Source organism: Eublepharis macularius, chromosome 11 (genome assembly GCF_028583425.1).
Source record: "Eublepharis macularius isolate TG4126 chromosome 11, MPM_Emac_v1.0, whole genome shotgun sequence".
Taxonomy (NCBI): Eukaryota; Metazoa; Chordata; class Lepidosauria; order Squamata; family Eublepharidae; genus Eublepharis; species Eublepharis macularius.
The window spans coordinates 75,915,489-75,926,789 of record NC_072800.1 but is presented as its reverse complement, the minus strand read 5'-3'; positions in this window follow the sequence as shown (position 1 = coordinate 75,926,789).

Here is an 11,301-nt window from a genome sequence, read left to right as displayed (position 1 = left end):
TTCATCTTCAAGTATGCATAACCCAGGATAGAGATCCTGGCTGACCAAAGGATTGACAAGAATAACTCATGAAAAGAAAGTGGTTACATTTCACACTCCTAAGCCCAGCCTCCCCCCTGAAATCACACAGCAAAGCTTCTCAGAGGCATGATGTGCTGGCCAAGGTCGAGCAGACAGATAAGAGACTTTCCTTTCCCATGGACTCGGCTCCTTGCAGGTGTGGAGGCCTGGAGGGAAGTAAAGACTAAATACTACAGAATTAAATATGGCTCTACTCAGGTTAAACAGGCTCTGACACTTAGAGCGGTGAACAAATTCAGTGTTATTATTATCCCAACAATGCATCTGGGGAGCTGGGCCTGAGAGGAGTGGCTGACCAAAGACCACCTGTTGAGCTTATGGCAGGAGTGGGATTCAAGCCAGCAGAGTGCAGATTTGCAACCCAACCACTTAACCACTATGCTGCAGCAGTAGCACCACTGCTCATTGCTGAAGAATAGTCCAGCATTTGCCATATTCTCCCCCAGTCTGAAGTGCTACCTTGCCCCTAAGTCAACATCTGCAAGCAAAATATATGTTTTGGGCACAGCCCCAGAAAGAAAAACATAATGGCAAGCAAACAGTTTATATAGAATCAAATCACAGCTCTTCCAAAGCAATATGATAGATATAAACAAAACTTTGGAAATACTATTAAAACAATTCTCAGTGGAGACATGATCTGTTGTAACTGCTGATTGGTAAACGTCCCTGTCAGTTATGCATAAACAGTAATCAGGTAATAAAATAATGGCCAGATCCAAAGATTTCCAAATATTATCAACTATGGCTAAGTTTTCAGTTCATATTAATTATAATAATGGTGTTTACAAACATTTTGCCATTCACATTCGGATTAGATAATATCTGAATGTGCACCTCCAAGCAGAATTTCTCTCCATTTCAGCTGAGAGTATATACTGCATGGGAAGATGGAAAATGTAGCTGATAATTCATATACTCATCTGTTTTTACCACCTCCAGCAAGCCTCTTTTGCTTTAGAACTTGAGACACTCCATTATAAGCTCATTCATACTGCAGACTTCTGGCTACATGCTGTGCTGAACAAACAGGCTTGTAGCCCTCAGCCTCTGACAAAATGTGTTGTAAAACATGTGCATGAATAACTAAACGCAAGTCTAGCATCCGCTTGGGAACATGTTCACAATTCAGAGGATCGTATGCCTGTGCCTAAAAACAAAGTAACTTGCCAGATTCTCCATGCTCGAAACAGCACCCGGGGAGAGGGGAAAGTAGAAGACTCTTAAAAGATTCTAATGATGCTCAGATAATAATCACTGAATATCTGAGTTGTTCTATTGCTTTAAAATTGTCTCATTTACAATGACATGAATTTGTTTCAGACAGACAGACAGACAGATAGCATCTAATGCTTAAACTAATGCTTACATTTGACCAGCTTCTTATACATCCCCAAACTTATGTATATAGTCCAAGATTATAAGTAGCTCTGCAGAGCTAAAGGAAGGCTCAACTTGAGCTTCATCAGAAAGGGCAGGAAAATCCAAAAGAAGTGGCTTTATTTACAGTGCATTTCATGTCTAGAAAGCAGCTCTTCGTAATCTTTTTTCATAATTCTGATACTGCACAACAGTCATTCGATAATCCAAAGGCCTGTAAAAAGTGCCAGGCACTTGCCACACAATCAGTTTTGCTGTCCCGAGAAAGCAGCAAAACCACAACGTTTTTTATACTTTTTGATGGGCTGCCACTGGACCCAAGTCATTTATGTTTGTCAACAGTTTCAATATTCTTCTTCCCACTGTGTTTTTTTTAACGATTTGTTTGTATTGCCTAGGCATGTCGCACAGATTTTATATGTGACTTATACTGTATTTACAAGTATAATGCACATTATTTATTTGTTTAGTCCAGATTTATACCCTGCCTTTCCCATTGTCAAATCATAGCCCTGCAACTTAGAAATGGTGGAGTAAATCACAGTGAAAATGGTGCTAAATACAACGAAGACAAGAAATTGCCATCTCCACCACACACTGCACAAACATCAATTGCCCTCAAATGCCTCTTTGAACAGGAAGGATTAACAGTTCTTCCAGGACTATACCAGAGTTGGACTTCTCCTCACTTACTCTGGGAGACTGTTCCATATAGGGTAGTTGCCATTGCCAAAAAAGAATATACATGATTTGCAACAGATCGAATGGACTTCAGGAATGGGACACTCAAGAGGCCCACGGGACATTCGTCAGGCCTCGACCAGGGACAGGGCCTTTCTGGCCCTGACTTTGGCCTGGTGGAACACACGCCCAATTGAGATCTACGCCCTATGGGACCACCTGTTACCATTCCACAGGGCTTGCAAAATGGAGATATTCCACTGGGCCTTTGGTTGAGAGCCAGCGAATTGCCCCTGTCCGGCCTGCCACATCCCATGCTCTGCCAGCAGCTGCCCTGGGCCCGTACCACAGCTATATCCATAGTTTCTAGGCATTTATTGTAGCCTGTATTGTTCCTGGCTCTAGTTTTGTATTATATTTAGTTTTTTAATTTTTTGTGTTGTTTTTAGATATCTGTATATGGTTTTAAAATGGTTGCCAGCCTCCAGATGGTGGCTGGAGATCTCCCGGAATTACAACTGATCTCCAGGTGACAAGAGATCAGTTCCACTGGAGAGAATGGCTGCTTTGGAGGGTGGACCCTATGACATTATACCATTCTGAGGCTCCTCCCCTCCACAACTCCTGCCCTCTTTAGGCTACACCCCCCAAATCTCCAGGAATTTCCCAACCTGGACCTTGCAACTTGTTAGCTGCCCTGAGCCCATTTGTAGGGAGGGTGGGATATAAATCTAATAAATAAATTAAATAAATAAGAGAAGGCCTAGGGAAGTTGACTCACAGGCTCACAGTGGGAGAGATGATCCTTCAGGTATGCTGTTCTCCAGTTATATAGGGTTTTATAAGTAAGAACTAGCACCTTAAATTTGACGTGGAATAAAGTTGGTGGCCAATCTGGGTGACATAAAATTGGAGTGTTATGATTTAGATGTATAATGATAATTTATTGGGATGGCTCCTACTTCTACTGTACCATTCCACTGAGCAAAGTTTGAAGCCTTCTTCTGGCCTAAGGAACCTTCCTCCAACTTAAGTGGCTCTTCCTAAGAAAAGGCATAGAGTTTCTGGTGATCCTATGTTATCCTATGTCATAGTTATCCTATGTCATTTCTGAGTTTTACCTATTTCTGAGTTTTACCCAGGAGTCACATAGCTGTTGTTTATTTTTATCTTTCTCCCTCCGCCACTCGGAGCAATGGCAGGCAACAGGGCTTGCTAGCAGGAGGCCTAGTTCCCCTGGAGAAAATGGCTGCTTTGGAGGGTGGCCTTGATGGCATTATACCCCACTAAGGTTCCTCTCCTTCCCTAATCCCACCCTCCGTAGGCTTCACTTACAAATCTCCAGGAATTTGCCAAACCAGAGCTCAATACCCTAGATCCAGCACTACTCCTTAGCTAGTGAAATTAGAGTGATTTGAAATTAATTCTTTTGATCGAAGTGACTGCTCTGTTGAATGTTGAAAACTTTTTGATGGACTGTTTTATTACTTTTGTTTTGCCATGTGTTTGCTAGTGAGATTCTGATTTAATAATTTTTTTGCATCTGTGACATTGTTCTCCAGATGGGTTCACACACTAAAGCAAGCTACTTCTGCAAAACTCGATTAATTTGATGTAATTTTCCCCCTTCTTTGTTGTTGTCATGGTCTTTTCAAACCTGAATTTTAAACCTGAAGAGAAGAAAGTTGAGTGTTGCCGTTCAGGCTTTATCTTGCCAGAACACCCCATGGGAATCTACCTGTTGCTTTTGCTGTGATATTTTCCCCCTTTTTTCTAGTTATGGTCCTACATTATGCAGAACATTATATTCAAATCATACTCAGAAGCTTGGACCTGAAAGCTTCCCCTGCTCAAATTAAATAAGATTTGACGGTGATAAATAGGCTTGAACTACATTAAGAATCTCAGACAATAACAGTATATATCAAAGCCACTACTGTGGCAGTTAAATACATGACGACTCTACACATGCCCCCTCTGTGCATTGAATAAAAACACACTTAAGCTAGTTTTTAGGAGAGATTCTGTGTTGTCATTTGCACTTAGAATTTGTAAAGAATTTTATTTTATATCTAAATGCTGAATTTTAACTGTATGAGATTATTTTGATCTATCATGTACCCTGTACTCTGTAGATTTCATTTTTTTATGTATTATTACTTGATGATTGTATATTTGTATTTGCTTTTAATTGTTTAATTATGCTTAAGACCTATGGTCATATAAGCAGAATAAATGATGATGACGACAACTAGTGCAGAGGAAAATGAATGGATAAAATGGTTGTTTTATGCCAAACAATGAGGTCAAGTTAACTAACAAAGGTATTTTGTGTATTATATCAGAAGACGTTATGGATGATAGTGCAGTTTGTAACAACAGCTGTGACGACGAGACTGAGCGTTGTATTCATTGTGACAAGAGAAGCAGAATGGCCCGGTTTGAACTACTGACCCTGGAGGGGCCAATCACATGACCAAGACATGAAATGGATGTGGGTATCATTTCACCATGAAGAGATACTATCAGGGAAATTATACAGCATATAGTTCCCTCCCCCACCATGCCTTTCAATACATTCTGAATGAAGAGATTGTGAGGACAGCTGATTTTCATCTGAGAATTCACTTTAAAGAGGAGAATAAATGATATGAGAGAAGCCAGCAGATAACAAAACAGCATTTTCGTTGCCCGAACAAATGGGAGGATGGTAAGTGAGAACCGAGAGATAAAACCCGAGAGGAAATGGATCCTTCCCCTGGAGATAATGAACAGAGAGCATGGAATGAAGCTGATGCCATCTCGGAATGCTTTTTATCAGCCAAATGCATGTTGCTTCTCTGGATTGGAAGTCCAAGTTCAAATTCAGTGGGAATTCAAGAATCAGAAACACAAGATACCGCTTGACTGAGCCGGCTGATTCGTATAAGGAACACTGTGTAACTTTGATTGGTGGGTGAAAATAACATGCAATATTGAAATCAAAAGGGCAGGTTTTTGTTTTGCTTTTTGGAATTTCCCAATATAGAAACAAATGGTTGAGATAAAGCATGAAAGAGAGAATGTAACAGTGTGGTCCTAAGTACAATTACACCCTTCCAAGCCCATTGACTTCAATAAATTTAGAAGGGTGTTATCTTGGCATAGGACTGCACTGCAAGAGTGAGACAGTGCAATCCTACCCAGGGGTATTCCTAATCACACTGTGGTCTATTCAATGGGGAAATTGTTCCCAGGAAATTGTTCTTATGTGAAAAAAAATCTGAGAGGCAGGAAGATCAGATCCTCCTGGTAAAATAAAACAACCATCCAGGGAGGTTTTAGAGATCAACAGAATTTATTCCAGCATAAACTGACACTGGACTCCTTTTTGTTCGCTGCAGACAGACCTGCTTATCCATCTGGAATATTCAGATCCTCCCAGTGTTTTTAAAATGCTAATAGAAGCCACACAGGGACCAATTCAGACCAAGGCCATACTGGGGGCTGGGGAAGAGATTTAACACCCCCCCCATGTGGTTTTGGCAGTCATAACAGCCAGTGCTGTTGTTAGTTGCTCATCTTATTTTCCTAGAAACAGTGCATGCATAGAGTAGGGGGGGGTCAATTTCAGTTGGCAAATCCCCACAGGAGAACTATTTAACCTGCTCTTCTGTATCAGTTTCCTCTTATCTTTTCTATTAGCATTTTCAAAATGCCGGAGCATCTGATCATGAACCACCCAGCATCTCATCTGTCATGATTCTAAAGTAACAATCCAATGCTGAATTAGATGCACTAATGCCTACTGAAATCCACAGGTTTAAGCATGCTTAATTTTATGCTTGGCTGTGGACAGTTTATTCTGCTGGTCAGATAAGTTTGGAAAACTTGCCCTTCTAATAGCAGTAATCACAGGTGATCAGCACTGCAAAAGCTGCTGGTGCCCGCCATCTGCTTGGTCTGTGGATTCACAAAGATCCTTGTGTATGGCAGCAGATGTGCGGTGTACTGTTGTGTCTGTGAGTCAGGTCCATAGGGAGAAAATATGTACTTCTGCAGGGAAAGATACTGAGGCAGCTGAAATCCTCTATAACTCTACCAGAGAGAGCCATGAGATTATAGGGAAATGGTAACAGCTGAAAATGAAAGGAAACTGGTCTGTGTATCACAGTGCACATCTGGTTGGCTCAGGGCAGATATATATTCTATCCAATGGGATCCAGATGTGCTGTGCCTACCATTAACTATTATTACTACCGATCATCTTGATAGCTGTAATTGCTGAATGACTAGTTCAGCTTCTTCGATAGAACTGCCTTCAAAAGAACTGCGAGTGTTTTTTTGTTTTTGTTTTTTAAAAAAAACCAGAATTTAAATCAATTTCTCCATAATAAGAATAATTAAATTTGATTCTGTTTGTCATTTTCAGCACGCAGGATTACCGTGATCCCGGGAGTGGTTATCCAGCATACTTTTATCAGGTTACCTTGGGAGCAACAAGGTTGTGAATAGGAATAACTATTAATACAGGGGATACAACAAAGGTGTAATTACTACAAAGGCATCTGAATTAGACTACTTAATTTCCCCATATGCTGGTCTGATCAGCTCTGCCTCACAAGAAATGAAATATTTGCATATAAGTTCACTTATAGAAATAATTGTGTTGCTGTGGCTTTAGCACATTGAAAAGATAATGATTAATAAGTAAAATAAAATACAAGATAGTCATTTCACTACATTGTTAGTTCATTGACATCCTAAGTGATTATCATATTTCAACAGTGGAAAAATTATGTGCGATCAGGGCAATGGGTCTGTGTCTAAAATTGTTGGTAAGACCCAAAACCACCCAGTGTTTGAAGTGGTTCACGGAATAAACATCATCTTACAACCTCAAGGCAAAACATTCCATCAAACCCTAAAAACATACTGGTGGTGGCATAGAGTGCCATCAAGTCATAGCTGGTTTATGGCAACCGCTGGTGGGGTTTTCATGGCAAAAGTATAATAGAGGTGGTTCGCCATTGCCTGCCTCTGTGACGCTGGTCCTTGTTGGAGGTCTCCCATCCAATTATTAACCAAGGCTGACCCTCCTTAGCATCCAAGATCTGACAAGATCCAGCTTGCCTAGGCTATCCCAACCAGGGCAAAGGCATACTGAATTCCCAAATAAATTGGTGATAAAAAGAAAACCATGCAGCAGCAACTAAAACAACCGTAATTACAAGGCACAGCAACCAAAGCCAGACACAGCAACTGAAAAGGTTCCCTGCCATGTGGCTACTTGCTTCATCTTAGGTAGGTGGCAGGTAGAGATGGGCACGAACAGCATTATGAACACAAAAAAACCCACAAACAGCCTGTTTGGCTGTTCGCAAACAAGCTGTTCATAAGGCCCCATTCTAAACGAACAGGTGGTCATTGCAAGCCTCATTCGTTGCTGTTCATTACTGTTCGTCAAGCCAGACAGTCTGGCACCTGCAATCAATTCCTATGGCAACTCAGGAAGGGATTGTCTGAACTCCTGCTGTTGCCCTGGAAACTCCAATCTAAGCCCAATTTAGTTTGATAGGCAGGTCTTCCTTTCAAGTGTGGACTGGAGCTCCAAATTTGTTACAAGAGGAAAAGACCAGGGCGGAGGGGGGCTCCCAGCTCTGGCTTTCAGGGAGAGACAGCTGCTGTTAGAGAGACAGGGAAAGTGCATTGGAGCTTGAATTTTCCTTGTGTATGGTGGGATAGGGATCTGCGTCTTCAAGTTCCAGGGCTGCTGCCAGGCTCTGGGCCAAGCTATTATTTATTATTGGTACATTTCCTGCTGCCTGCTCAGGCAGGGTTTCTGGGAGTGGTGCAATAGGGATCTTGATGGCTGGAGGAGAGCCTGCTGGCCCCCACTAACAATGAACAACGAACATGTTCATGACAGGATCATGTTCATCAGTGTTCATTGTTCGTTGTTCGTGGATGGCAACGAACAACAAGCACTGTGTTCGGATTTTTTTTCTGTTCATGCCCATGTGTAGTGGCAGGTGGATATGAAGGAAGAGTATGAAAAGAAGAATGCATTATCAGCAGTAGTCCTTTAAACAGACAAGAGCTAGGGTTGGGTCCCGAAACTCATTGAGCCCGTGGGGACACTTGGAATTTTGGGGAAGGCACCAACTGTGATGGGCAGGGCTCATTTTGAGGGGGAACGCACAGGAATGCAGTTCCAGCAGTTCCCCAAAGAGGTCACATGTCAGGTGGCTCTGCCCACCTGACTCTCGGCCATTTTGGGCCCGTTTCAGCCTGGATTGGGGCCGAAATGGCCCGGATCGGGCTTCTGACGGGTGGTAGATCACTCTCCCACTCAGCAGCGGCCCGATCCTGACCTTTTTGGGCCCCTTTTCAGCCATTTTCAGCCCCTTTTTGCCAATTTGGGCCCAATTTCAGCCCCTGAATGGCCAGGATTGGGTCCAAAACAGCCAAGATAGGTGATGTCAGGGTGTGTGGCATATGCAAATCAATTATGCTAATGACACACTTCTGGTGTTGTCAAGGGGCATGGCATATGCTAATTAGTTATGCTAATGAGTCCCTCCAGCTCTTTTTCTACAAAATGACCCCTGGTGATGGGGAAGTGGAATGAATCACAAAAGGGCTTCCATGAGGTGTAATTACAAATGTTGGGAGGTTCTGAGCCAAGCATTCATTCTCCTTCTAGTGGAGCAGAGGCAAATGTTTATGAACAGGTTTTCCCTGCAGAACCAAAGGTGGGGTATAAATGAAGTAAAAATAAAAAGATCACTCACCCAAAATACATAATTCAGCGCAGTAACAATAAATTCATTCTTCCAACAAAGAACTAAATTGGGCAAAGCCCAACAATGGCAAACTGCAGTCATGTATAAGTGACAGATCTCTTCATGTTTCTGTTGCATGCCAAGCTTTTGAGGTTTTGTGCATGGTACAAACAACCCGTTCTTGACATCTAAACTATACATTCTGGTGAGAAGAAAACATATATGTTGCAGTAAATATTTCCAAAAGTATCTCAAAGGACAAAATTCTTTGAGGTTCTGTGGATGTGGCAGAATTGCCCAACTCGCTTACCATATTATGTACAGTCCTTGTTCACATCACATAGAACACACATACCTACTTTCCTCAGGCCAAACTACACATTACAGATCTGTGTCTAAGGGAATATGTGGAATCCAAAACTTGTGATTTAGTTACAAAAATAATACCCGTAGGAGAAACCAGTACAGATTGGAACCCTGGTGCTGCAGAAGGGAGGAGTTAATTTTTTGTTCCCCTGAAATTTTTTCTCTGTCAAAAATGCTTACCCAAACCCTTGGCTTATTTAAGCCCCACTAAGGAGAAAAAAATGACCGGAGCCATGTTGTCCATCCTTGAAGCAACCAGTGTTGGGTACATTGCTTGCATTTGGGGGTCTGCACAGTCAATAATATTGATTTGTGCACAAAAACTAACCACAAGATTAACTGGATTCAGGGGCAGATGCTAAAGGCATCAAAGTAGTAAGCTGCAGCTCAAAAATCTGAAACCATTTTTTTAAGTATATGCTTTTTAACCTTTGAGGCAATGGTGATGGCAGATGAGTGGCAGCAGGTGGCAACCATAAGAAAACACAATAATCATATGCCAACAGATGCATCCAAGTAGCTAAGTGAATTACTGGCTCCCTGATTGCAACTAGCGAGCAGGATAGAAATCAAACCCTTACGTGATCAAATGTTGCTGCTTACAATCCAAATGTTGCCACATCACACATTTATCACACTAAAGGAGAGAGGGAAGGAAGATGTGTGAGGTTGCTGTTTTCAATATGAAGCCTGGTTCAGGACTTAATAACAACATACTTTGTAAACTGCTCTGAGTGGGTATTAAGTTGTCCTGAAGGGTGGTATATAAATCGAATGTTGCTGTTGCTGCTGTTGCTAGTGGAAGGTTTTTGCTGGGGCATGTCTTTTAATCTATGAACCTCTTCCATGTCACACAGATACATTCCAGTTAAAAGCTTCTCTCTGGACTGCAAGAAGTTACTTGGCAAATGTGGATACTTGTGTGAACTTTCTGGAACTTAAAATAATTACTCACAAGTATTCATAGTGGCTAGTATTCTGCTCCTAGATGATTATCGTAGTATTCATCATCAGGTAAGAGAAACATCACTAGTCACTCAGCTCCCTAATAACCTAAACCAGCAACACCTAAGAGTGAATATATTATCTGACAAAAGCCTACACTCTGTGAGCTGCTTTTATTTTCCTGGATGTTTTACAATCAGATAAAGTATCCAGTGGCCTGAAAAAGAAAAGGGGGAAAGAAAGCTCATTCAAGATATACCACTGTAAATCTATCATCTGCTAACGCCTGTGCTATTTTGCTGAGTCTGTGCTTTTCATTTCCACATACAGCTCCAGGTACAGACATTTTGGCTAGCATTCCTATGATAATGTTAACAGGCTCCCGTGGGTCACTTTTTGACTGCTTAGTGATTTATTGCATGATTTCAGGAAGCTCTAACAGGAAGAACAAACTTGTAGATTACAGCCCATTAAAGCGGCGGTTTTCAAAACTCTCTGCCTTCAGGAAACCCACTCCACGATGACTGCTGGTCAAGGACCCTGTGCAAATTTCAGGAAAGCACTATGTGTTGCAATGGATTCTGGGAATGACAGTATGGTATATGCTAAGTTCACATGGCTAGGCTTGATGGGCTACAGTGTTGTCCACCATAAACTGAAATGACAACACACCCAAGATTCCCTTGCACTAATGAGGCAGTGCAGTTGGAAATGTATTAGTTGAGCTCAAAATCAAACCTTGCCCCATTTGGAATTACCAAAAATTCTCCAAATATGAACAATAATTCCAACATTTAGGAAAAGTTTGTAGCCTTGTGTGACGGACTCAGCTTCAGATGCTGAGATCTCTAGTCAGTGAACTATGATTGACATGTTTCCTTCCCCCCCCCCCAAATGTGGCTAGCCTGAAATGGCAATTGGGGATGGAATGTTGGGGAAGCTGTCAGTTGGAGTGAGAGAGAGAAAAGAAGAGAGTGGAAGGGAGTTGGAGCCTGGCTTTAGACCAGAGAGGGTCAGCCAGAGAATCCTCCGTGAGAGGAAATAATGTTTGTGAAACACTTTTAGTCCTAGAACTAAAGTGGGG